Source organism: Papio anubis, chromosome 4, assembly GCF_008728515.1.
Source record: "Papio anubis isolate 15944 chromosome 4, Panubis1.0, whole genome shotgun sequence".
NCBI lineage: Eukaryota > Metazoa > Chordata > Mammalia > Primates > Cercopithecidae > Papio > Papio anubis.
In genome coordinates, this window is record NC_044979.1 from 610,677 (window position 1) to 635,422 (window position 24,746).

Here is a 24,746-nt window from a genome sequence, read left to right on the forward strand (position 1 = left end):
TGACGTCATTATTTGAACACCCACTCTCCAGGTTGTAGATCGTGAGGATTTGATTGTTCTCCGTCAGCGGACCGTAGAAAGCTTCCTTCACCTGGTGAAAATATACTTTGGCATAATGCATGACAGTTTAATTGCATTTAGACAAATCAGAGTTTAGGAGCAAAAAATATGAGATTTATTACTGGGGCACAGGCCTTCCAGTGACTACTTCATAAGGGGTCAACTTGTGTTTTCCACTAGAAGTGGACCTGATTGTTGTCAATCTGTAACACCTTTAACCAAGGCAATCCAGTTGACTCAGTTAACTTTGCCTGATATTATTGCATCTGTAATACCTTACCTAACTGTTTTACAACTCATCCATTGAAACAAGTACTTCTGTCATTAAATATTTATCCAGGAATGCCCCACAAAGGAAAAACGTTTACTAGTGTGTGTAGCTTTTAGCTACTGAAGTATCAGCCTTCTTGCATGCAAAGGTTTCTATACAACTAGTAAACCTGCACTGAAAATGGCAACTAAATGGAATCCCTCTATAAATGTTTAAATGGCATATCAGGTGGCAAAAATTTACCTAAATTTTTTATTGTCTTCTCAGGATTATGGATTTGACAAACCAAACATCAGTTAGAAACCATTTTAGGAATTTAGAAGTCACCACAGTAATATATACATGTATTTTCTATTTAGATCGCTTTATCTCTTCCATGACAAGTCATGGAGCACAGAGCTTTTAATAATAATACATTTTAGGACTCAGGAAGAAGCAGGTGGCCACCCAGGTTCTACATGAGCCCATGCTAAATATTGGATTTATATTGTCTTAAGTACCAATTTTGTTACTCTAATGCAAATGCACAGTACTGTTTGTTACTTGGGTTATCATAGGTAGTTTGATTTGGACCATGAAGTGTATTCAAATTGCATATTTTAACAATATCAGTACTGACTGATTTAGCATGAAAATCTGGCAAAGTATTTTCTTGGAATTCAATCAATTCTTGTCCTGCTTGGGTTAATAGTTTTATAAACCAGTTAGTTTCTTTATTAGAGTTCTGGGAATTCTTACCCATTCCAAATAATATTATTTTAAAGTTACCAGAAACTGGTATTCAAGAGTGCTTATCTTTTCCATCCTTTTTGTGAACTTCCTTGAAGACTCAACACTTTAGGATTATAATTGCTTAAAAAGAGTTTTCAGAAAAATACATGAGAATTAAGTAACTGACTGTGCACAAGACTTAATATGGTCATGGTTAAAGGCATAATTGACAATAAACTGTGGTTATTTCTGTGGCCTACAATAATTTAACATAACAACCATAATTGTAATTGATAACATATACTAAGACATCAGAAATTTAGGAATCTAATACAGTTCTGGAATGCATTAACAACACATTTATACAAATATAACTCAAAGAAAGTTAAACACCACTTGTTTGACAATATTTTCTGTATAATTTAAATATATCAAGTATGTCTAATATGTCTCTCTTGGATTTCTAGGGCTCTAATGTTCAAAATGTAAGTTTGAAGTCAAAAAGGCTGAATTTAGAAATTTGATTTTGAGGTTTGTCAAATATCAAAGGTTTAAAATATCTGATATTAAAATAAGAAAGACTTACAATACTTGACCAAAGTGAGATCATAAGTCACTGCAAAATAATAGTCATTCATTTAGTCAAAGTGATAATTCAAAAAATTTAAAAAGCTGAAACTTTTACTCTTTGAGAGAGAGGTGACTCAGTTTTCTAAACAATCAAGAGAACTACTAAAGTCAATCTCTCCTTCCCGCCCTCTTAAAAATTTACTCAAAACATGGCACATGTATACATGTGTAACAAACCTGCACGTCGTGCACATGTACCCTAGAAATTAAAGTATAATAATAATAATAAAAATCACGCTTCCCACAAAGAAAAAACATTTTACTCAAAAGGTGAGTAAAAATCTTTTACTACATGAAAATCTCATTCAAAAGAGAAAACCAAGTTTTACGATTGCATCAGTGTATTATTAATATTAAATTAATTTTAATAAAATCTTACAAACAAATCAATCAATCCCAGTCAGCTTTTGAATACATAAGATTTTCATAAACCTTTTATAACCTCTTAAAAGTTTTTTCCCAAACTTTCTATATTTATTTAGTTTTATCTATATCATTTCCCCTTCAATTTGAAACATTTAAATAACTTCTAAACTAGATAAAATTATTTTTTTCTCAACAAACATCACAGTCTCATGCCTTTCTTTTAACCTTCCTTACCAAAAACACACCCAATTTTCCTTGTACACTTTGCTTACAAAAGGATTTCTCCTTTATGTAGTAGTTTTAATTATATATATTAATTATAATGTTAATGTTAGTAACCCTTATTTTTAGGATGTTGCTAATTTTAATTGTTATGTACCAGATGCAGAGCCTGGGAAAGAGGATAGGGCTATGAATTCCTGGAGGGTCTGACCTCTCCAGCAAGGCCAGTAGGCACAGTTAGGGCAGGGAGGATGGGGCCAGGCATTGTGGCCACGCTTAGGTTCCTGGTCCTCACCATGACCATTTGTCCAGACCCTAGAATCTAAAGGCTCGAACCAACGACACGAACTCTCAGTACAATGTGTGCAACACATTGCAGGAGCCCCACAGCCAGACCTTAGAGCTTTAGCTTACAGACAAATCAGTATTTCTGCTTCTGTAAAAATACTACAAAAGCAACAGTTTTATGACCTCAAAACATCTGTCAAAGACAGTATAAAGTAAAATAAAGCATAACACACCAGAACTTATGGAATGTAGCTAACACAGTGCTTAGATGGAAATTTATAACCGTTAAACATCTATGTTAAAAATGAAGAAAGTCAAGTGAATAAGCCCACATTTGACATTAAGAAATTATAAAAAAGAAGTGCAGAAAACAGAATAATTAATATTACAACAAAAATAAATAGAGAAAAGAATAGCAATAGAGAAGACAAATGAAACCAACAGTTGGTTCTTTGAAATGATCAAGAAAATGGGTACATTTTTAGTAAGACAGAACAGGAGAAAAAGAAAGGAGACTCAAATTACCAGAATCAAGAATGAAATAGGATACATTACTACTAACTTTACAGAAATAAAAAAGGATTTAAAGTAAGACTAAAATAAACTGTATGTCAACAAATTTGATAACTTAGATGGAATGGGAAAGTACTTTTTGGAAAAAAACACAAACTACCAAAAATGACTTTAAAAGAAATAGAAAAATCTGCGTTAACCTACAATCAGAAATTGAGTTAGTAATCAAAACATTTTCCACAAAGAAAAGCACAAGCCCAGATGACTTTGCAGATAAATTCTTCCAAACATTCAAAGAGGAGTTAATATTAATCCTTTACACAGTCTTCCAGAAAACAGAAGAGGAAGGAAAACTTTCTGACTCTTTCTATGAGGCAGCATTACCCCAATACTAAAACCAGACAAAGACGTCATAAGAAAACTATAGACCAAAGTGTGTATATATATATTTTTGCATTTTTTTCTTTTTTTTTAATTATACTTTAAGTTCTAGGGTACATGTGCACAACGTGCAGGTTTGTTACATATGTATACATGTGTGATGTTGGTGTGCTGCACCCATCAACTCATCAGCACCCATCAACTCGTCATATACATCAGTTATAACTCTCAATGCCATCCCACTCCCCTTCCCCCTCCCCATAATAGGCCCTGGTGTGTGATGTTCCCCTTCCCATGTCCAAGTGATCTCACTGTTCAATTCCCACCTATCAGTGAGAACATGCGGTGTTTGGTTTTCTGTTCTTGCAATAGTTTGCTGAGAATGATGGTTTCCAGCTGCATCCATGTCCCTACAAAGGACACAAACTCATCCTTTTTTATGGCTACATAATATTCCATGGTGTATATGCGCAACATTTTCTTAATCCAGTCTGTCACTGATGGACATTTGGGTTGTTTCCAAGTGTTTGCTATTGTGAATAGTGGTGCAATAAACATACGTGTGCATGTGTCTTTATAGCAGCATGATTTATAATCTTTTGGGTATATACCCAGTACTGGGATGGCTGGGTCATATGGTACATCTAGTTCTAGATCCTTGAGGAATCGTCATACTGTTTTCCACAATGGTTGAACTAGTTTACAATCCCACCAACAGTGTAAAAGTGTTCCTATTTCTCCACATCCTCTCCAGCACCTGTTGTTTCCTGACTTTTTAATGATCGTGATTCTAACTGGTGTGAGATGGTATCTCATTGAGGTTTTGATTTGCATTTCTCTGATGGCGAGTGATGATGAGCATTTTTTCATGTGTCTGTTGGCTGCATAAATGTCTTCTTTTGAGAAGTGTCTGTTCATATCATTTGCCCAGTTTTTGATGGAGTTGTTTTTTTCTTGGAAAATTTTTTGAGTTCTTTGTAGGTTCTGGATATTAGCCCTTTGCCAGATAAGTAGATTGCAAAAATTTTCTCCCATTCTGTAGGTTGCCTGTTCACTCTGATGGTAGTTTCTTTTTCTGTGCAGAAGCTCATTAGTTTAATTAGATCCCATTTGTCAATTTTGGCTTTTGCTGTCATTGCTTTTGGTGTTTTAGACCCATGCCTTTGTCCTAAATGGTACCACCTAGGTTTTCTTCTAGGGTTTTTATGGTTTTAGGTCTAACATTTAAGTCTCTAATCCATTTTGAATTAATTTTCATATAAGGTGTAAGGAAGGAATCCAGTTTCAGCTTTCTACATATGGCTAGCCAGTTTTCCCAGCACCATTTATTAAATAGGGAATCCTTTTCCCATTTCTTGTTTTTGTCAGGTTTGTCAAAGATCAGATGGCTGTAGATGTGTGGTATTATTTCTGAGGGCTCTGTTCTGTTCCATTGGTCTATATCTCTGCTTTGGTACCAGTACCATGCTGGTTTGGTTACTGTAGCCTTCTACTATAGTTAGAAGTCAGGTAGCATGATGCCTCCAGCTTTGTTCTTTTGACTTAAGATTGTCTTGGTAAAGTATATATTAAAAGTATACATTAAGTGCATTCTATGTGGCAGTTATTTGGACAAAATAGGGAGTAAGACAAGCCGGGTGCTGTGGCTCATGCTTATGGTCTCAGCTACACGGAAGGCTGAAGTGGGAGGATTACTTGAACCTAGGTGTTCAAGACCAGCCTGGGCAACATAGTGAGGCCCTAAATCTAAAACAAACAAACAAACAAAAACAAATAAAATTTTAAGGGATTAAGACAAGTAAAGTTCCTGCTTGGTACTAGCCCAAGATACAGAAAAGTGATTATGTTCTTTCTATCAAAGCATCCAGATGCCAGTATATTTTCGTTCTCCCAGACAATGGTTAATAGAAATTTAAAAGCATGATGGTCACTTTCGGTCAGACCAATGGTGCATCTAGCCCAGCATCTTGTCTATATCAGTTTCCCCAAAAGACACACTGTGGACAGACAGATACTCTTCTTATAATAATTCTGAAGGCTAGACTAGTTGATGAAACATTCTAGAGTCCCTGACTATTCTGCTGGGAATCTGTCATTCATACGTGTATTCTAATTTTCTGAGTCTGTGTAGACAGTTAGCATGTGGTTTCTCGTGATGTAATTTGATAGGTTAACAGTCCTAAGGTCTTTATTTCCCCTGAATTTACCCCTTTCCAACTTCAAGGCATGAGTGGACAATGATTGGATAAATAAAATAGAATGTCCACTCACCTCTTCCAACCCTCTGTCCAGGCTGCTGAGTTGTGGGGACTTTCTCCAGAAAGCAGTTCAGGCTGGCCTCTGTCTGCAGCTGCGTCTTTGGTGTGGCTTGTCCTTTCTCAGTTTTCCCACCCACTTCCCACACAGCAGAGGTTTTCAAAGGGTGGTTCCCAGCTCAGCAGCATCAGCATCCCTTCGGACCTTGCCCAGGTTCTCCACCCTGACCTACCGAATCAGAAACTTGGGGTACTTTCTCAGCTGCCTGCATTTTAACTGGCCTTCCCGGGGAGTCTGGTCCTCTCTCCAGCTTGAGAGCCACTGTTCCACTTTGGAATGGTAATCGTTCCTGCCAAAACATCACATTATAAAATATTGTAAAGGATGCGGGTCTTTGAGAAGGAAGCACCGATCATTAATAGTTTTGGTCCTGGCGTCAAGAATTAGTTCTGGGCACACGATAACAGATGTTTCCCCACAGGCTTGACCAGGATAAGAGAAATGGCGTAGGAGAGAGGCACCCAGGTGCACAGGACGATCCAGCTATTCAGTAATATTTCTTACCCTGAGAGGTCATCGCCTGGTTGCTGTTGTTTTTATCTTTATGCTATTTTCTATGTTTTTGTCATTACAAAATGTGTTAAGCGCCCACACATCCCAGCGCCTTGATTTGCACAACGGTTTTCTGCAAGGAGGAGTACGCTACTTCTTCTCCCTGTTGACCTAAAATTGTCAGCACCCCTGAGCTCCTCTCAGTTATCACAGAGGAAAACATGCTCCATCTCTATTTAACTGTTTTCTTGACTAAGTTTTAAACTCTTTCAAAATGTTCTCTTCAAACATAATTTACCACCCTAAAACTGTCTGCTATGATGTCAAGTGCCATATAGCATTCACTAATGGTTATTAAGAGCAAACTTAGAGAAATGAGAATGGTCTTTATTGCAATACATAGCAAGGGAGGCTCCATTTTGGTGTCTGACACTAATAATGACAGACTGTGAATTCTTGCAGCAAGCAAAACATCATAAAACTGTCATGACCAGCCCCATTTCCTGATCTGAAGGCCACGCTTTGCACACAGCTGGCAGTCCTTGAGTTCACCTTCAGTCTGGGTTCTGCTCTGAGACCTGGGAAGGAGGCTGAGAGTTGGAGAACTTGAAGAACTCAAGAGTTTACCTTAGTTGACTCAGAGGTGAGCCAAGTAATCTTGACCAGCTCAGACCTCACTGGTGCTGGCAGCTTTACCCCTGGACTGAGTCTTCACCTCTATCCAGTTAGCGGGGCCCTGCCAGGAGGTTGGGTCCTCCCCAAGTCAATGGTTGACCTCTGCTACCTGTACTGAGAACTCCCAAGGCTTCGTGCCTCCAAGTCTCTGCTTCCCCTCTGGAATGCCTGATTTCAGTTACCTCTGACCTCTTCCCGGCTGAGCTTCCTCCCATCACCTGCAAATGGCGCCCCTGTCCCCTCATTTCATCTCTACAGGAGCCTCTGATTCCTGTTCCTAAACCCTCACACTTAGCTGCAGTTCATTTCCAATTCCAGATAAGTCATGAGATTACAAGAATGAGTCAGGTATAAAAATTTCTGCAAGACTTGTAAAGAGTTAGGACTTGGAATGTTTTAGAATTTGCATGTGCTTTCTTTCCTCCAGCTTCAGAAGGAGAAGATGGGATTTCTGCCTGCCTTAGGGCAACAGGGCAGGACGTTCTGAGGACAGCCAGGCAAGGGCTGGACTGTGACTTGAGAAACGGGTGCCCTGGGAAGGGTAGAAGCCAGGAGGGAGGTGGCACCCATCCTGGAAGTGTCTGCTGTGAAGACACTCAATGTGTGTGTGTGAGACAGCTGCACAGGCATCTGCTAATGACTTGTGGTTTAATATGATTTAGGATTTTATATCTGTATACTATACACAGTACAGAATAACAGTTTATGTTAAGCATATGATGGATTGACTATTAGAGGGCTTTGAAGACACACAAATGCCTGCAGGAGGTTCAGAGCAGGCCTGGCCTAGAGCGAGGGGCTGTTTGCCGCTTTCTATGGGGCTCCCAGGCTCCCTCTTAATTTCTTTTTTTTTTTTTTTTTTTTTTTTTTTTTTTTTTTTTTTGAGACGGAGTCTCGCGCTGTGTCACCCAGGCTGGAGTGCAGTGGCGCGATCTTGGCTCACTGCAAGCTCCGCCTCCCAGGTTCAGGCCATTCTCCTGCCTCAGCCTCCGAGTAGCTGGGACTACAGGCGCCCGCCACCACGCCCGGCTAGTTTTTTGTATTTTTAGTAGAGACGGGGTTTCACCATGTTAGCCAGGATGGTCTCGATCTCCTGACCTCGTGATCCGCCCGCCTCGGCCTCCCAAAGTGCTGGGATTACAGGCTTGAGCCACCGCGCCCGGCCCTCTTAATTTCTTTAAATTGGTTTAGTCACTATGGGAGCAGACAGGAATGGAGTCAATTCCTCAGGTGTTTTGAGAGGACAGAGGTTAGCGCAGAGCTCCCTGCTCCCGATCAGCCGCGGGTAGCCCTGAGGAAGACACCCGGAGGAATCCCTCTGATGCCGGCCAGTGGTGAAAGAGGCCCAGGCTCATCATGCTGGGAGTAGTCTTCTCCTTCTCTCCTCCAGCTTCAAGATGTCACATTAATGTGGCTGTGCTGGTCGCCCTCCAAGGAGGCCTGGAATCCCCATCCCCACCTAAGGGCGTTGCAGGCCCAGGGTTTGCAATGGACCTCCATCCCACATCCTGGGCTGTGACAGAGACACGCCTGTGAGTCGCTTCGCAACCTGCCCATTTCTGAGGTAACTCAGGCTTCTGAACAGCAAGGGCGGCTTCTGAGCTTTTAGAATTGTGCTAGAGGCCCTGGTAAGAGAATCTGTGACCCCGAGGAAGTTTTCATGGGCTCCCTGGAGAAAGGGGCAGTTCTAATGATTCCTCAGGTGGACTCAGCATTGGGGGAGTCACCAGCCTTGGAATTCAGTCCCTAAATATAATTTGTTTGACTAACAAAAATTTCTAAAATGTGTCCAAGTGTTCCAAACATAGAATGTCAACTCAGATACAACACCAAATAAAGACAGTGCTCCATGTTAGCTGAACTTCTTGTACTCCTGGATTTGTATTGGACTGAGATGGATAAAGTCAATGAGATGGTTTGTTTCTGTGGAAATGGAGCTCGACATGGGTTTCGGTCTTCAGTGGTTTATATAAAAGCTGTGGGAGCAGAGTCCAGGAAATTGCCCTGTGCTTCCCTCTATAAGAGCACTTAACTCTTGGAATTGCAAGTCTCTGTTTAGGATCAGAGGTGAGTGTTCCGGAGAAGAGGCTCTGTCTCACTCAGCTTTGCATTCCTAGGGCACCGCCTGGCACCCACTCAAACACAGTGCATGTTGAGGTCATTAATTAAAGGATGACTAAACTGTCAGGTGGCCGCTGCACTTGAATGCTGATTAAGACTGTGCTTGAGACCTTTCTGAGTCTTCTTTTTAGGAGTGCATTATGAGAGGAAGGTCAACATCAGGATTTGCCCACCCAAAGCCCCATCACCTACAAAACTTCAGTCTGTTTTTGAGAAGGGCTGATCACCTCTCACCAAGGAACCCAAATTCAGGCTCAGGCTGTGATAGTTAATGCTTTACAGATTACGATTTAATTTGGAAAGATGCTAATTTTAGTAACATAAATCTACTTCTTCAGAAACTTGAGCCTTGACTTTAGAGCATATTTTGGCCCAAATCTCTGTTTCGCTTGGGCATTAGAATTTCTGGCTTCTGTAGTGAGATGGGGTGCTGAGGGTGGGTCAGGCTCAGATGGACGCACCCATGACAGGGGGAAACACTTGGTTTTTGTGATAAACAAGGGACAGAGAGGCTCATTGTGACTCTTCAGTGTGGACCTCTCAGAACTGAAACATGCAGCCAATCCCTGGCAGACCCTAGACCTGGGGCGGGAAGTTCATAAACAGCAATCACGACGGAGAGAAGTATCCTCTCCCCAGCTGGCAGTGAACTTGCAGGATTGCCAACCCTGCTCCTCAGCCGCCACCCTCGTAGGATCTTTGCAGTGATTGGAGGATGGAGTCGGATCCTCTGCTGTCCTCGCTGGGCCCAGAGCACAGCAGTGGCTGACTTGGACAAAAGGCAAGACTGTCTTTAACATTTTTCTCCTCATTTTCAATTTCTTCAAGTAATTAGTAACAATATTTATACTCCTTCTATTTTTACCAGCTTTATAATTTATAAAACACAGCCATATGTGTTATACATTGATATTTTGAAAATATTAAACTGATAGCTTTAAAAAAATTCTTTGCCTCTGTGAAGAGCATGTCCTTCAGTTGTCCTTCTGTCTTCTTGAAATCATGGAGGAGAGGGGGGCAAATCCATGTTGAAGAGAAAAGGCAGAGAAAGTGCCTCCTGCAGGCAGGGGAAGAAAAGAGAGCCCTTTGGCCTGGAGACTGGGAAGGAGGAGAAATGAGACATCAGAGCAATGTGTCTTGGCTTCCACTGCCGTTTACTGTCCAGACTGAAATGACAGAGCCCAGGGAGGCTGTTGGGCAGCCTGAGGATGATGCTGGATGCATAGGGATGCGTGCCCCATCCCCATTTAGAATTCTGGGAATAGGCCAGGTGCAATGGCTCAGGCCTGTAATTCCAGTGCTTTGGGAGGCTGAGGTGGGAGGATTGCTTGAGCCCAGGAGTTAGAGACCAACCTGGGCAACATACAAGACCCTGTCTCTACCAAAAAGAAAAAAAAAAAGTGCATGCCTGTAGTCTGAGCTGCGCAGGAGGCTGAGGCAGGAGGATCACTTGAGCCAGGAGTTTGAGGCTGCAGTAAGCTATGATTGTACCATCACACTCCATCCTGGGCAACAGAGTGAAATTTTGTCTCTAAAGAAAAGAAAAAAAAAAGAATTCTGGGAATATCCTTCATTTCCCAGCCAATATGTGTTATTCTAACAGAATAAAGATAGTGATTGGGCAAAGAGAGAAAATCATTAGTCTTAAGCTTCCCACAGCTCCTGTGTGGCATGCTATGAAAGAAACCAGAAATATTCCATATCCTGGACAGGGTACAAATAGGAGCTGAGCTAGAACACGGTGGGCCTGCCAAGGGCCTCCACAGAAGAGGGGCAGATTGCACAGTGGGACAGATGGAAGATATGATAGAATCTTTGAGATGTCTGCAGCCCCAGCAAGAGCAGACGTTAGGCTGAGTTACTGAGGAAGAGCTACCAGCCCCTGATGAGACAAAATAATCTCTACCAGTAGAAGTTCCCCAAAGTGCCATGAGTGGCCCCGACATTGAGTGACACATGAATCAGCAGAAAGACATTTCCTGGGTGATTGAGCTGTCAGGGGTCCTGTTAAGGATGAAGTGAAGAGGACCAGGCCTTTGAGTTAAGACAGAGCATTAAGTAACCCCAGAAACATAGAGATGATATTCCTTGGTCATGGAGGACACAGAAACACACATGGAGGCTATACATAGCACATTCAAGGAACATAAGTAAAAGGGAATAATGAGAGATAACATTGGAGCAGGAGATACAGGAGGTTTGCAGAAAGCCTTCAGTGTCAAACAAAAGGGTGTGGACTTTGTGCTATGAAAACATTCCCTATAGGGTGTTCTGTAAAACACTTGTTCATTGAGTTAGTAGTAAGTGTCCACCAAAAAAAGAAGGGAGGACCCATAGATTTAAAATTTTGGGAAACAATGAATTATATGCAGTGAAGCAGGTATCTTAGTATCTTCAATTTGTTACTGTGCATTCTGCGACTATGATGGGAGCATATAGAATTGATTAGAGGGAAGACCCAAGCAGGAGATCCTGTCACACACGTTTGAGTGGCGGGATTAGAGGACAAAGACTACATTGATGACTGAAAGAATGGGAATGAAAGAGACTGACTAGAGTTATTAACTAAGAAGAGTTGTCAGTGAGGTGTCTGCTCCTGGGTAATCAGGGAAGGGATGGGAACAGCCTGACCAACAGGATGGAAGGTTGTAGCACTGTTTCCTGAAATGGGGTGTTCGGAGGGTGCGCTGCTTCGGGATGAGCTTTAGTGTTTGAATCATGACCGGACATGCAGGTGGAAACGGCCAGCAGGCAGTTACTGACTGAAGACGGAGGCTCAGGACAGAGGATCAGGCAGAGCTAGAGGTGAGGATCTGTGCACTTGGCCAGAACCTTAGGCCAGCACCGAGTCTCCAGGAGCGCCCTCGGCTCATGGCCTTGTCCCGAGGCACCTCGCTCATGCCTGTGCTCCTCAAATATCACTGGCTGTGCTGGGTACTTTCTATTTTTCTCCCCTTTAAAAATGTCCAGTCTCGTACCCCAATTCCTAGGACCCAACTTTCCACAAAACGAGTGATTTTTCAGCTGTGGTCCTAGGGAACATCGGCTCTCTGCCCAGAACATCGGCGACTCTGAGCAGTGATTGTCTGTCTCTTTGAACACATAGTCAGCAAGTGATTTGCATATTGCATCTCAATTTTATTTTTCTCTCACTATTTTTTCTTAAGCCTTTGGCGCTTGCTATTACCAGTGTGTGAGCAAGTGTGAGCAGATGAACAGTGAATGAGTGAATAAACATTAATTTAAATTAATTAGATTGACTAATTATGTTTGATTTGATTGCTTTTTAGTGGGTATCTAGGCTCATGATTGTAATTTCATAATAAAATCTATTACAGCAGTGCTCGGATTTTTCTGGGCCACCGGAGTGGAGCGGCCGGGTTGGGCATAAACAGGCCGTCCAGGAGGACGGAGCAGGGCGTTCGCTCCGCTGGGGCTCTTCATGCCCCGTTTGTTTTCCAGGTGTGGCTTGTTCCCGGGAGCTTAGTCTTTTGTGAAAGGGGAAAGCGCCCCCTGTGGAGAGCGGGTAAACTCGCGGCTGGACTTGAGGCAGGAGTTCTCCCCAGGCCCGGCGAATGGGGCGGGCCTGAGCTGGTCCAGAGCCGGCTCCACGCGTCTGCGGGGGGTCCGCCGGGCCGGCAGGTGGCGCAGACGCGGGTTCTGTGAAGGCGCTTGGGGAAGGAAGAGTCCACTGGAGCAGAGGAAAAGCCGGATCGGAAGAGGCCAGGCCGCCGAGGGGAGGGGCTGCCAAGATGGCGTCGGCCTCCTCAGGGCTCCTTCTGCGGTCGGTTTTTCATCCTTTGATCCTGGGGTCGCTTCCTGTACCTCGTCCTCAGCATCTGGAATCAAGAGACTCATTGCGTCTGAGGTGCCTTGTGTCTCAGGCATGCCCATCAAGAAAATAGGCCATTGAGGTGTTGATTCCTCAGGAGAGACAACCTGTAGAAAGACAACCGCATCAGCCTTGAAATGTGCCATGGGATTGGGCATTACTCACTGTGGGGAGCCTGGGTCCCACACCCCAGCGTGATGTCCTCATGCAAGATTTCTGCATGGTGGAGAGTCTCTTCTTCCCCAGTGAAGGGAGCGACCTGACCCCTGCTCATCACAGCAGTGACTTTCCTTTCAAGACCTGTGCACCTGTTGCCTTCCGCTACTTTCAGGAGCTATTTGGTATCCGCCCTGATGATGGCTTGTACTCCCTCTGCAGTGAGCCACTGATTGAACTCAGTAGCTCTGGAGCTGATGGTTCCCTGTTATGTATCCAGCCATGATGAATTCATTATTAAAACAGTCCAACATAAAGAGGCGGAGTTTCTGCAGAAGCTGCTTCCAGGATACCACATCCACCTCAACAAGAACCCTTGGACTTTTCTGCCTAAATTCTATGGACTGTGCTGTGTGCAGGCAGGTGGCAAGAACATTCAGATTGTGGTGATGAAGAATCTCTTACTAAGACTAGTCAAAATGCATATCAAATTTTACTTCAAGGGTTCAACCTACAAAAAGCAGGCTTCCCAGAAAGAGTGAGAGAAGCCTCTTCCCACATTTAAAAACCTAGACTTCTTACAAAACATCCCGATGGTCCTTTTTTTTTTTTTTGGAGGCTGACATGTACAATGCTTTCTGTAAGACCCTGCAGCGTGACTTCGAGATAATGGACTATAGCCTCTTGATGTCAATCCACAACATAGATCATGCACGAAAGCCCTGAAGCAGTGAAGCACAATGCTCAGTTGACACTTGAAGACCAGTCCCCCAGAAGGCTATGTATTCCACAGCCATGGAATCCATCCAGGGAGAGGCTTGATGGGGAAGCCCCATGGAGACCGATGACCATACGGGTGGCATCCCTGCCCAGGAGAGTAGAGGGGAAAGGATCCTGCTTTGTATTGGCATCACTGACATTCTACAGTCTTACAGGTTTGTTAAGAAGCTGGAGCACTCTCGGAAAGCCCTGGTACATGATGGGGACACTGTCTCAGTGCGTCGCCCAGGCTTCTACACTGAACGGTTCCAGTGCTTCATGTGCAACACAGCATTTAAGAAGATCCCGGCCAGGCGTGGTGGTTCATGCCTGTAATCCCAGGACTTTGGGAGGCCAAGGCAGATGGATCACCTGAGGTCAGGAGTTTGAGACCAGCTTGGCCAACATGGTGAAACCCCATCTCTACTAAAAACACAGAAATTAGCTGGGTGGTAGTGGTGCATGCCTGTAATCTCAGCTACTTGGTAGGCTCAGGCAGGAGAATCACTTGAGCCTGGGAGGCGGAGGTTGCAGTGAGCCAAGATTGTGCCACTGCACTCCAGCCTGGGCAACAGAGTTAGACCCTGTCTCAAAAAAGGAAGAAGATCCCCTTGAAGCCTTCTCCTTCCAAAAAGTTTCAGTCTGGCTCATTTTTCTCTGGGTGAGCAAGCTCCAGTGACAACCCCTGCATTACTTACCAGCCATCGGTCTCAGGGGAACACAAGGCACAAGCCACAACAAAGGCGGAAGAGGAGCCAGGTGTTCACCTTGGTTGTCCTAATGTTTTACCTCAGACTCCACCATTGGAGGAAATCAGTGAGGGCACACCTATTCCTGACCCCAGTTTCTCACCTGTAGTTGGAGAGACTTTGCAAATTTTAACTACAAGTACAACCTTGGAAAAACTTGACATTGCAGAGTAAGAGTTCACCCATTGAGCACAAAGCCTCAGAAGACCTGAAACAAGATTCTGCCATCTCTGTGATCCCAAGATGTCAGTCCTTGCCCCAGCAATGCTGAGTTTTCTTCTACTTGGCCATCAAAAAGGAATGTAATGGAAACGGGGGGAGCTCTCCATCTTCTTCCTGAAGAAGAACCTCATCTCCTTCCCCTTCCTCATGAATGGGCATTAGTGCCTCAGACAGTTGAGGACCGCAGCAACCCCTGCACTCCAGAATTGGGTGGATGGATTTTCAATGGGCTAATCTTGGCTTTCACAATTGAAACTTGCATGTAGACCCCCATTCTTCATGCTGGAAATGGGATGGCTGAAGTTGGCAGTTTTCTTTCCACTTGTCTTTCACCAGGAGCTGGACTCATAATTTCCTCAGGACAGACTTGCTAGCACATTATCCCCACCTCAGTTCTTTCTCTCTGATCCCCGGAAGAAGATCCCTGTAATCTCTGTAAAGGCTTTGAGGGGATAAGGGTGTTTAACCACATCCCAACTTTCTTCTTCTTCTTTTTATCCTGAATAAAGGAAAAAGCGCACAGCACACAATTTCAAGTCAGTTTCAGATCAAAACTCCAAAAGTGTTGACGAGATGCCTAGTCATAGGATTCCCTCCGAAGAGAGATGGTGTTTGTGAAGAGAAGTGTGGTGATTGCTCTGCCAGGACAGCTCCTCTTTAAACTCTTCCTTTCTTGATGAATTTCTTAAGGCTGAAGGAATGGAGAGAGTGGGACATGGGATAATCTTTACCCCTTTGTTAAAACATGGGGCAGCCATGGGCTGGGAGATCATAGCCCTTCCTAGGCAGAGTCCTACTCACTGCCAGGCTGTGATGATGATTATTGCAATTTGAAACATATTCTGGTTGTTTTTGTAAATATGAAGACTTATCAAATGAATTTTAGATCATTCTCCAGAGGCGATTTCTTTGCTCTTCCTGTCTTTTCCAACAGTGCTCTCCTGCTTGTGGAGCTAAGGTGGAGACACCTCTGTTTAACAGGCAGTCCGTATCTATGAGGTTAGCCAATATTTTATTTTATTTTATTTTATTTTTGAAACAGAGTCTCACAGTGTCGCCTGGGCTGGAGTCCAGTGGTGCGATCTTGGCTCACTGCAACCTCCACCTCCTGGATTCAAGTGATTCTTCTGCCTCAGCCTCCCAAGTAGCTGGGATTACAGGTGCCTGCCACCATGCCCAGCTAATTTTTTCTATTTTTAGTAGAGATGGGGTTTCACTATGTTAGCTAGGCTGGTCTCAAACTCCTGACCTTGTGATCCACCTGCCTTGGCCTCCCAAAGTGCTGGAATTACAGGCATGAGCCACCATGCCCTGCCACAGATATTTTCTTAAACTCATGAGGAAACAGCAGATTCTTGCCTCAGTGAAGTCATTGCTGTGCCATATGTCCTACCTCCTGTCTTCATGCAGGGAAGTTGGAAATGGGAGCTGCATGTGCCCTCTCTTCCCCTCTACAAGAGTTCCCATCTGATCCTTCCACTCTTGTTAGGGGAGGAAGGAGGCCTGGTATCAGACAGATTGTTGAATTCCTGTTCTATCGCTTCTCCATCCCACCCCACCTTGATAGTAGGTTAGCCCATACCCCAAATAACTGTCTATATCAGACACCCCCAGTCAGTTTCTGGCTGCCTGTCTTTGTTGCCATGTTCTTTTATACAAGAAGAAAAGAAACAATTATTGCTGTTTTTTTCATGATTTACTATTTATGATGTATCTAAGTGTTTTATTATGGATAGAGTTCTGTAAGGGGTGGGAGGGAATATTTGAGAGAGGGCTAGGTCTTAGGGAAAGGAATGGGGAATCAACATTTTCATGAAGTGTCACTATTTGCCTCTACTTTGTATTGTTCAGAAATGGCAAATGCAATATAAAAGTATTACACGATTTTAATGTATTAAACTTGAATCAGTTTTTCAGAAAAAAATAAAATTAAAAATAAAAAACTGATTATGATTATAACATAATTTTAGTGAAAAATTACATCGTTAAATACATTATAGTATTCCACAAATGACCCCAGAATTGCAGTTGCTTCAGCATGTGAAAATATTTAAGAAACTCGCCCAGAGTCACAACGCTGAAATGAAATGGGCTTCATTCATGAAGCAATGCACTGAGTGCCCACTCTGTGCTGTGTGGTGGAGAGGAGAACCCAGCTGGTGCCACGACGCACTCCCCCTCCCACGCCTGTCCTGCGGAGGTGGCTGCCCCCTGGGACACTGAGCCCTACACATTTCTCAACTGCCTTTCACCTCACTTCCAACATGTGCACCGGTTCTTGGGAATGGAATACTGCAGAGTGGTCTATGCTTCTCCCAGGCCTGTGCCATGAAAACCTCCTTGCGGAGGGCTCCACTTTCTATCCTAAAGGCTGCATGTGGCCTCTTGGGCGACGCTGGAAACTGGGAGCTGAAGGTAGAGGAGTCCTCGTCAGTCTGGGTCCCTGGACTGCAGAATGGCATGGAAAAGACTCCACTCTTCTGATGACCAGGAACACACTCAACTGTCTGTTAATCGAGATAAAAATAAAGTTTCATTGTGTTAAGCTTCCTGTGTTTGGGGGTATTTGTTACATTATGTGGCACTGCCCTAACTAATACAACTAGATACTATACTAGGCATTTTGGATCTAAAGATTAACAAACCACAGATCTATACTCAAAGAACACAGTCTAGTGAGGAGGGCAGCCACATAATCAGACAGGTTTCACAACATATCAAGTGCAGTGAAAGGACATGCAGAGGACAGTATCAGACAGACCACCGGAGAGGGGCCCCTGACCAACCCAGAAGCTGCAGGACCAGGAGGAGTCAGGGAAGACTTCTTGGAGGAAACCCAAGGAGTGAGTGGGAATTGGCAAGGCTAAGAAGGTGGCCCAGGTCACTGAGGAACTTGGACGGCATGAGTGAGTCGCACCTGGCATGAAGGGTGGGGGCGCGGTTGCACCACCAAAGCTTAGAACAGGAGCTTCTGGCAGTGCAGAGGCTCCCATGCTCCTCTAGCAACTTGGACTCTGGGGAGTCTGGAAGTGTTTTCAGGAAGGCAGACTAAGGTTAGATTTGCAGATTTTTGTTTTTCAACTATTTACTTTTATATATAAAGAGAACATGCATCTGTTTCTTCTGTCTTCACTCTTGAAAGATTAACTGCTGTGGTAATGCCCTTCTGCCATCAACAGCTAGAAAACTGAACAAAATGTATGGAGCGAGTGGTGTGCTGAACTGAAACACCTACGAGAGGCTAGCAAGGGCAGTGACCCTCAGATCCCCCCCTACCCAGAGGCAGCCTTCCAGACTCAGGGCAGAGACAGTGGCTCCCACAGAACCCAGTGTCTCACTGAACTCCAGAGACACAAATCAGGCGTGGGAGACTGAGGCTGCCAGGATTGGTGGTCCAGAAAGGAGTGAGCTGCACAAAGAGAGAAGAGCACCTCAGGTACCTAGAGTGGGGAACACTTGCATATTTGGTTGAATGCTGAGATTGTTATGAGTGGGGTAAGACTCCAGAACCACTGCAAAGTGAAGCTAACCCCAAGGACCTCAGGGTGCAGGGAAGAGCTATTGCAGCTGGGAGAAAAAGGGGGGAAAAGAGGCCTTGGAGGAAAGGAAAGCAAGCAGAGTCCTGACTCCTACAGATCCCCTGCGGCAGGGAGACAGGCAGGAACCTGACTCACACACAGTTCCAGGGGTTCAGTTGCCATGGGTGGGATTACTGAAAGAGCCTCAGGCCTGCCTGAGTGTGAGGCTGAGTGAGGAGGGAGAGCAGAGCGGACAGCCCAGCTACAGCCACCAGGCCACCCAGCGCTGGATCAAAGGCAACTTCCGACTACCACTGTGGGGAGGGAGTGCACAGACCCGGGCCTGAGGGTCAGGCTCAGAGGGAAAGCCCTCAGGCAACCAGTTGCCACACTAAGCCCAAGGAAGCACTAGCAAGACTGAAGTCCATCAGGCATAAGGGCTGCATAGCAACAACAGAAACAAAACTGAAAACAAACCCGTCTCAACTAAGACCCCAATGCATCCAAGCCCCGCACAGAGGCCTCACAAGAGGCCCATCCATCCTGAGGCATAAACACCACACGCCTTAGCTTTTGTGTCCCACACATGTGGTCCAGGTTTCCAACAAAAAGTATGAGATGAGAAAAGCAAGAAAATATGACAGGAAACAAAGCACAGAATTAGATCCAGATATGACCCAGGTGTTTTACTGTTGGGTAAGAATTTCTAAAGATAGCGTTAGTATATTTAAAGCACTAGGAAAAGGGTAAATTTTAAACACAGATGAAAAATATAGTAAAGAATCAAAAAGAAAAGATAGAAATTTAAAATAGTAACAGAGATGAAGGGTCATTAGATGGCTCATTAGCAGACCCAACACAATCTCTGCACCCTGACACCCCAACAAGTCAGTCAAGTCACACTGAAAGACACGGCTTATGAAGAATGGAAACAGAATAATGCAGCACAGCACCAACAGGCTGAAATACTTGGGATTTGAATCCTAGAAGAAGACAGAGTGAACAGGGCATAGGAAGTGTTTGAAGGGATAATGGATGAGAATTTTTCAAAAATAATGAAATAAACAACAGATCTGAGAAACTTGTAGAGCACTGATAGGGATAAGCACAAAACAAAACAGTAAAATTGAAACCAAAATGGAAATGAAAAACGGAGTAAACAAAGGGCAAAACAAATAGAAAACAATGAGTCAGATGATAGATTTTAACCCAACCATATCAATAATTACATTAAAAGGAAACGGCCTAAACAAACCAATTAAAAGACGATGATGTTTAGATTAGACAAAAAAGCAAGGCTCAACTAAGTGCTGTTTATAAGAAACCCACTTTAAATATAGAGAGATAGATATGTATGTTACAAGTAAAAGGACAGAAAAAATATGCCATGCACACACTAATCAAAAGAAAACTACAGTTTCTGTACCAATATAAATAGATTTCAAACAGATACAAAGGGAGAAATAGTAATCAGCGTGTTAATTCAACAAGAAGGTATAACAATTTAAATGTATGTACTTAACAAGCCTTCAAAATATATGAAAATGAACAAAAACTGACAGAATTGAAGGAGAAAATAGTTACATGAAAAATTCTAGTTGGAGACTAAAGGTTCTGTCTCAGTAATCAACAGAACAAATAAACAGAAAATAAGTCAGGATGCAGAAGACCTGAACAACACAATCAACAAAGCTGGCCCAATCGACATTTACACAACTCTGTCTGAGAATATCAGAGTACATGTTCTTCTCAAGAGCACACACAACATACCCAAGAGAGACAAAAACAAACTGTTATAAATTTCAAAAAATTGAATTCATACGAAGTATGTTTCCTGAAACAGAAATATTTCTGGAAAATTCTCAAATGGTTGGAAGTTAAATGATTCATAAAATGACCCATGGGTCAAATAAGAAGCAGAAGAAAAATTTGAGCTGAATGTTAAAGGAAACAAATCCAAAATCATTGGATGCAGCTGAAGCAGTGCTTAGAGGGAAACAATGGTCATTAAATGCCCATTTATAACAGAAGAAAGGTCTTAAATCAATAACCCAACATTTTCATATAGCAAACTAGAAAAGGAGACTATATTAAATGAGCAGAAGGAAAGAAATTATAAATATAAACAGAAAACAATAGAGAAAAATCAATAAAAGCAAATGTTGATCCATTAAAAGATTAATAAAAGTGAAAAACTTCTAGCCACACTGATGGGGGGGGAGAAAGGAGGAGAGAGGGGGAGAGAGAGAGAGAGAAGGGAGAGAGAGAGAGAGAGAGAAAGGAGAGAGTGAGAGAGAGAGAGAAGGGAGAGAGAAGGGAGACAAAGAGGAGGAAAATGACTCAATGACACAAATTATCAGTATTGGAAGAGGGTCCTCAACCACATTACCAAAGACCTCTACAGTCATTACAGGGGGAAAAAAAGGGAATGCAGTCTACAACTTTATTTCCACAAGTTAGAAAATGTAGACGAAAGGGGAAATTATTTGAAAGACACTTTAAAAGAAGTAATCTGAAATCCCAAATCTATAAATGAAATTGAAGTCAAAGTTAAAAACTTTCCAACAAAGAAAATTCTGTGCTCAAATGGCTTCACTACTGAATTCCATCAAACATTTAAAGAAGACATAACACAATTCTACAAAACTCTTCCACAAAAGTGGAGGAGACTGAAACATTTTCCAACTCATTTTGAGACCAGCATTTCATTGATAACAAGTAGTCAAAGATATTCCAAAGTGAAAAAAACAAAACAAAACATGGTTCAATATTCCTCTTTAATGCAGACATAAAAATTGTCAAAAATACTAGCAAATCAAATCCAGCAACATATAAGATGGACAATACATCATACCCAAGGGTGGTTTATCCTGGGAATGCAAGACAGATTCAACATTCAAAAATCAATCAAAGTTATTCTCTATATAAATAGACTAAAGAAGAAAAACCACATGAATTCCTATAGATACAGATAGAGCATTTGACAAAATTCAATATCCATTCATAATTTAAAATAAGAAGAAAAATCTCACAGCAAAGTAGGGCTAGAAGGAGACTTGGGCATCTACAAACACCTGCAACACTATAGTTAACACTGAATGGCTAAGTGCTTTCACCCTAAGTTGAAGAACAAGTAAAGGATATTCACTCTCACCTCTCCAACTCAAAATCAACATTATATCATCATACCAGAAATCCTAGCCAGTTCAATATAAAAAGTGTGTGCGGCAGGTGGGGAGGAGTGGGGGACAAAAACAGACACACTTTGGAACTGGAGAAATAAAACTATCTCTATAATTAACACACTGATTAAACACTGGGTGAAAGACCAGAACTAATTCCCTACCAAAGAAGATATACACATGTCAAATAAATATGTGAAAAGATGCTCAACGCCATATGTCATTAGGGAATAGCAAATTAAAACAACCACAAAGTATTGCTACACACCGATTAGAATGATCCAAATCCAGAATATTGACAACACCAAATGCTGGCAACGACATGGAGCGACAGGAACTCTCATCATTGCTGATGGGAATGCCAAGTGGCACAGTCACTGCGGAAGACAGCTTGGTGGTTTCCTACAAAAACTAAACATACTCTCACCATATGATCCAGCAATCATGCTCCTTTTAATTTTCCCAAATGAGTTGAAAACACACAAAAATCTGCACACAGATGTTTACTGCAGCTTTACTAGTAATTACGAAAGCTTGGAGACGACCGAGATGTCCTTCAGTAAGTGAATGGATACATAAATGATGGTGCATCCAGACAGTGGAACACTACTCAGTGCTAAAAAGAAACAAGTTATCAAGCCATGAAAGGACATGGAGGAACCTTAAATGCATATTACTAAGTGAAAGAAACCAAGCTGAAAAGGCCACATACTGTTGATTCTAATGACATTCGAGATGACATTCTGAAAAAGGCAGCTATGAAGACAGTACCAAGGTCAGTGGCTGCCACTGAGTGAGGGGAAGGAGGGATGGGACAGGCAGGGTACCTGAGATGTTTAGGGCAGTGAAATGACTCTGTATGATACTGTAATAGAGGATGTGTATCATTATACACTAACCAGACCCATAGAATAAACAACTAGAGTGAACCCTAATGTAAACTGTGGCCTTTGGGTGACAATGATGTGTTAGTGTAAGTTCATTGGTTGTAGCAAAGGTACCACTCTGGTGGTGGACACCGATAATGCAAGAGGCTGTGCATGTGTGGGGGAAGGGGGTTATGGAAACTGAACTCCCTGTGCTCCTGCTTAACTTTGCTGTGAACCTAAAACTGCTTTAGAAAAATAAAGCTGATTTAAAAAGTATCCGTCCCTATGCTCAGGTAGTATGATCATGACTGCCTCTTTAGGCAATTCCAAAGAATAAATAAAAATACTCCTGAAACTAGTGTGTTCAGCAAGGTCAGACAGTACAAGGTCAATATACAAAAATCAATTGTATTTCTATAATACTAGCAATTAAAACTTGGAAATGAAATTGTATGTTTCAGTTTTAAACATGAAGCAATAAGAAAACATAAAAACTTAGATACAACAAAATCTTGCAAAATTTATGTGCTGAAACCTACAAAACACTGATTAAAGAAATCAAAGAAGACCTAAATAAATTGAGATACATGCCATGTTCAAAGTTTGGAAAACTTGATATTGTTAAAATGTCATCTTTCTCCAAACTAAACTACAGAGTCAATGGAATTACAAAGAAAATCCCAGCAGGATTTTTTGGGTAAAACTTAATAATCTGATTCTAAATTTATATGGAAAGTAAGAAGAACTAGAACAGTCAAAACCATTTTGAAAAATAAGAATAAAGAATCAGTTGAAAGATTTATAGTAATCATGACAGTGTGATATCAGCAAAGTTATAGACATATAGACCAATGGATGAGAATAAACAGTTCAGAAATAGATTCACGTCTGAATGGGCAAAATATTTTTTAAAGGCGCATAAGCAGTTCAATGAAATAAAGATTTTTTTTTCAACAAATGGTTCTGAAAAAAACTGAAAAGTCATTTTTTAAATTTTTGTTTATTTATTTATTTATTTGAGACGGAGTCTCACTCTGTCACCAGGCTGGAGTGCAATGGCATGATCTCAGCTCACTGCAACCTCCGCCTCCTGGGTTCAAGAGATTCTTCCGCCTCAGCCTCCCGAGTACCTGGGATTACAGACACATGCCACCATGGTTGGCTAATTTTTGTGTTTTTGTAAAGACGGGGTTTCACCATGTTGGCCAGGTTGGTCTCGAACTCCAGACCTCGTGATCCACCAGCCTCGGCCTTCCAAAGTGCTGGGATTACAGGCATGAGCCACCGCGCCCGGCCTAGTTATATGTTTTTTAAAAAGGAAAAATAAACTTCTCTTTATACCTTGAACCATATAGGGACATTAATTCAAAATTATTCATAATTCTGAATGTAAAATCTAAAACTACAAAACCACTAGAAGGAAACAGCAAAAACAAATTTAATTTGGGTTAGGCAAAAACTGCTTAGATAGGACACAAAAATCATGAGCCATAGAAGAACAAACTGATAAACTCGACTTTATCAAGATCTAAAACTTCTGCTCTTCAAAAGACACAGTTAAATAAATTAAAAGATAATGCGCAGGCTGGGAGAAACTATTTGTAAAATACCTAATAACAATTTTATGTCTTAAGAATATATAAATAATTCTTAAAACACAACAGTAAAAAACAACCTAATTTTTTACATGAACAAAAAAATGGAATGTGTATTTCACTAAAAAGGACATATATTAATCGTTAGGGAAGTGCAAGTTAAAATTATAGTAATATACACCTATTAAAATATCTAAAATTAACAAACAAACAAACAAAACACCTGCCAATACTGACAAGTATTGGCAAGTACTGACAAGGATGAGTTGTAACAGCAACTCTCATACATTGCTAGTCAGAATGCAAAATGTTACAGCCCCTTTGGAAAACAGCTTGGTAGTTTCTTACACAGTTAAACATATGCTTACCATGTGACACAGCAATTCCTCTACCGTGTAAATAACCAAGTGAAGTTTACTTAGGTTCACATAAAAACTTGCTCACAAGTGTTTACAGAGGTTTTATTAATCATCATCCAAAATGGGAAGCAATCAAATACCTTTCAACTGATAAATGGATAAACTGTGGTGCATCAATACGATGGAATTCTACTTATAATAAAATTAAAGAAATATTGATATAAACAACAACATGGGTGAATCTCAAATGCTTCATTCTAAGTAATTAAAAAAACGGGCTCTAAAGGTGAAATACTCTATGATTCCATTTATATAATATCTACAATAGGCAAACTGGCAGGTATAGAAAAGCGATCACTATTTGCTAGGGGCTGGGGATGGGGATGGGGAGGTGGTGACGACTGAGCATGAGGACTTTTAGAGGTTAATGAAAATGTTCTGTATCTTGATACTGGTGAA

General features: G+C 42.0%; 1 pseudogene; it reads left to right on the forward strand.

Moving 5' to 3' along the window:
• The first annotated feature begins 10,515 nt into the window (after positions 1–10,515).
• On the forward strand, positions 10,516–15,862 carry LOC100999787 (annotated as a pseudogene).
• Positions 15,863–24,746: the final 8,884 nt, after the last annotated feature.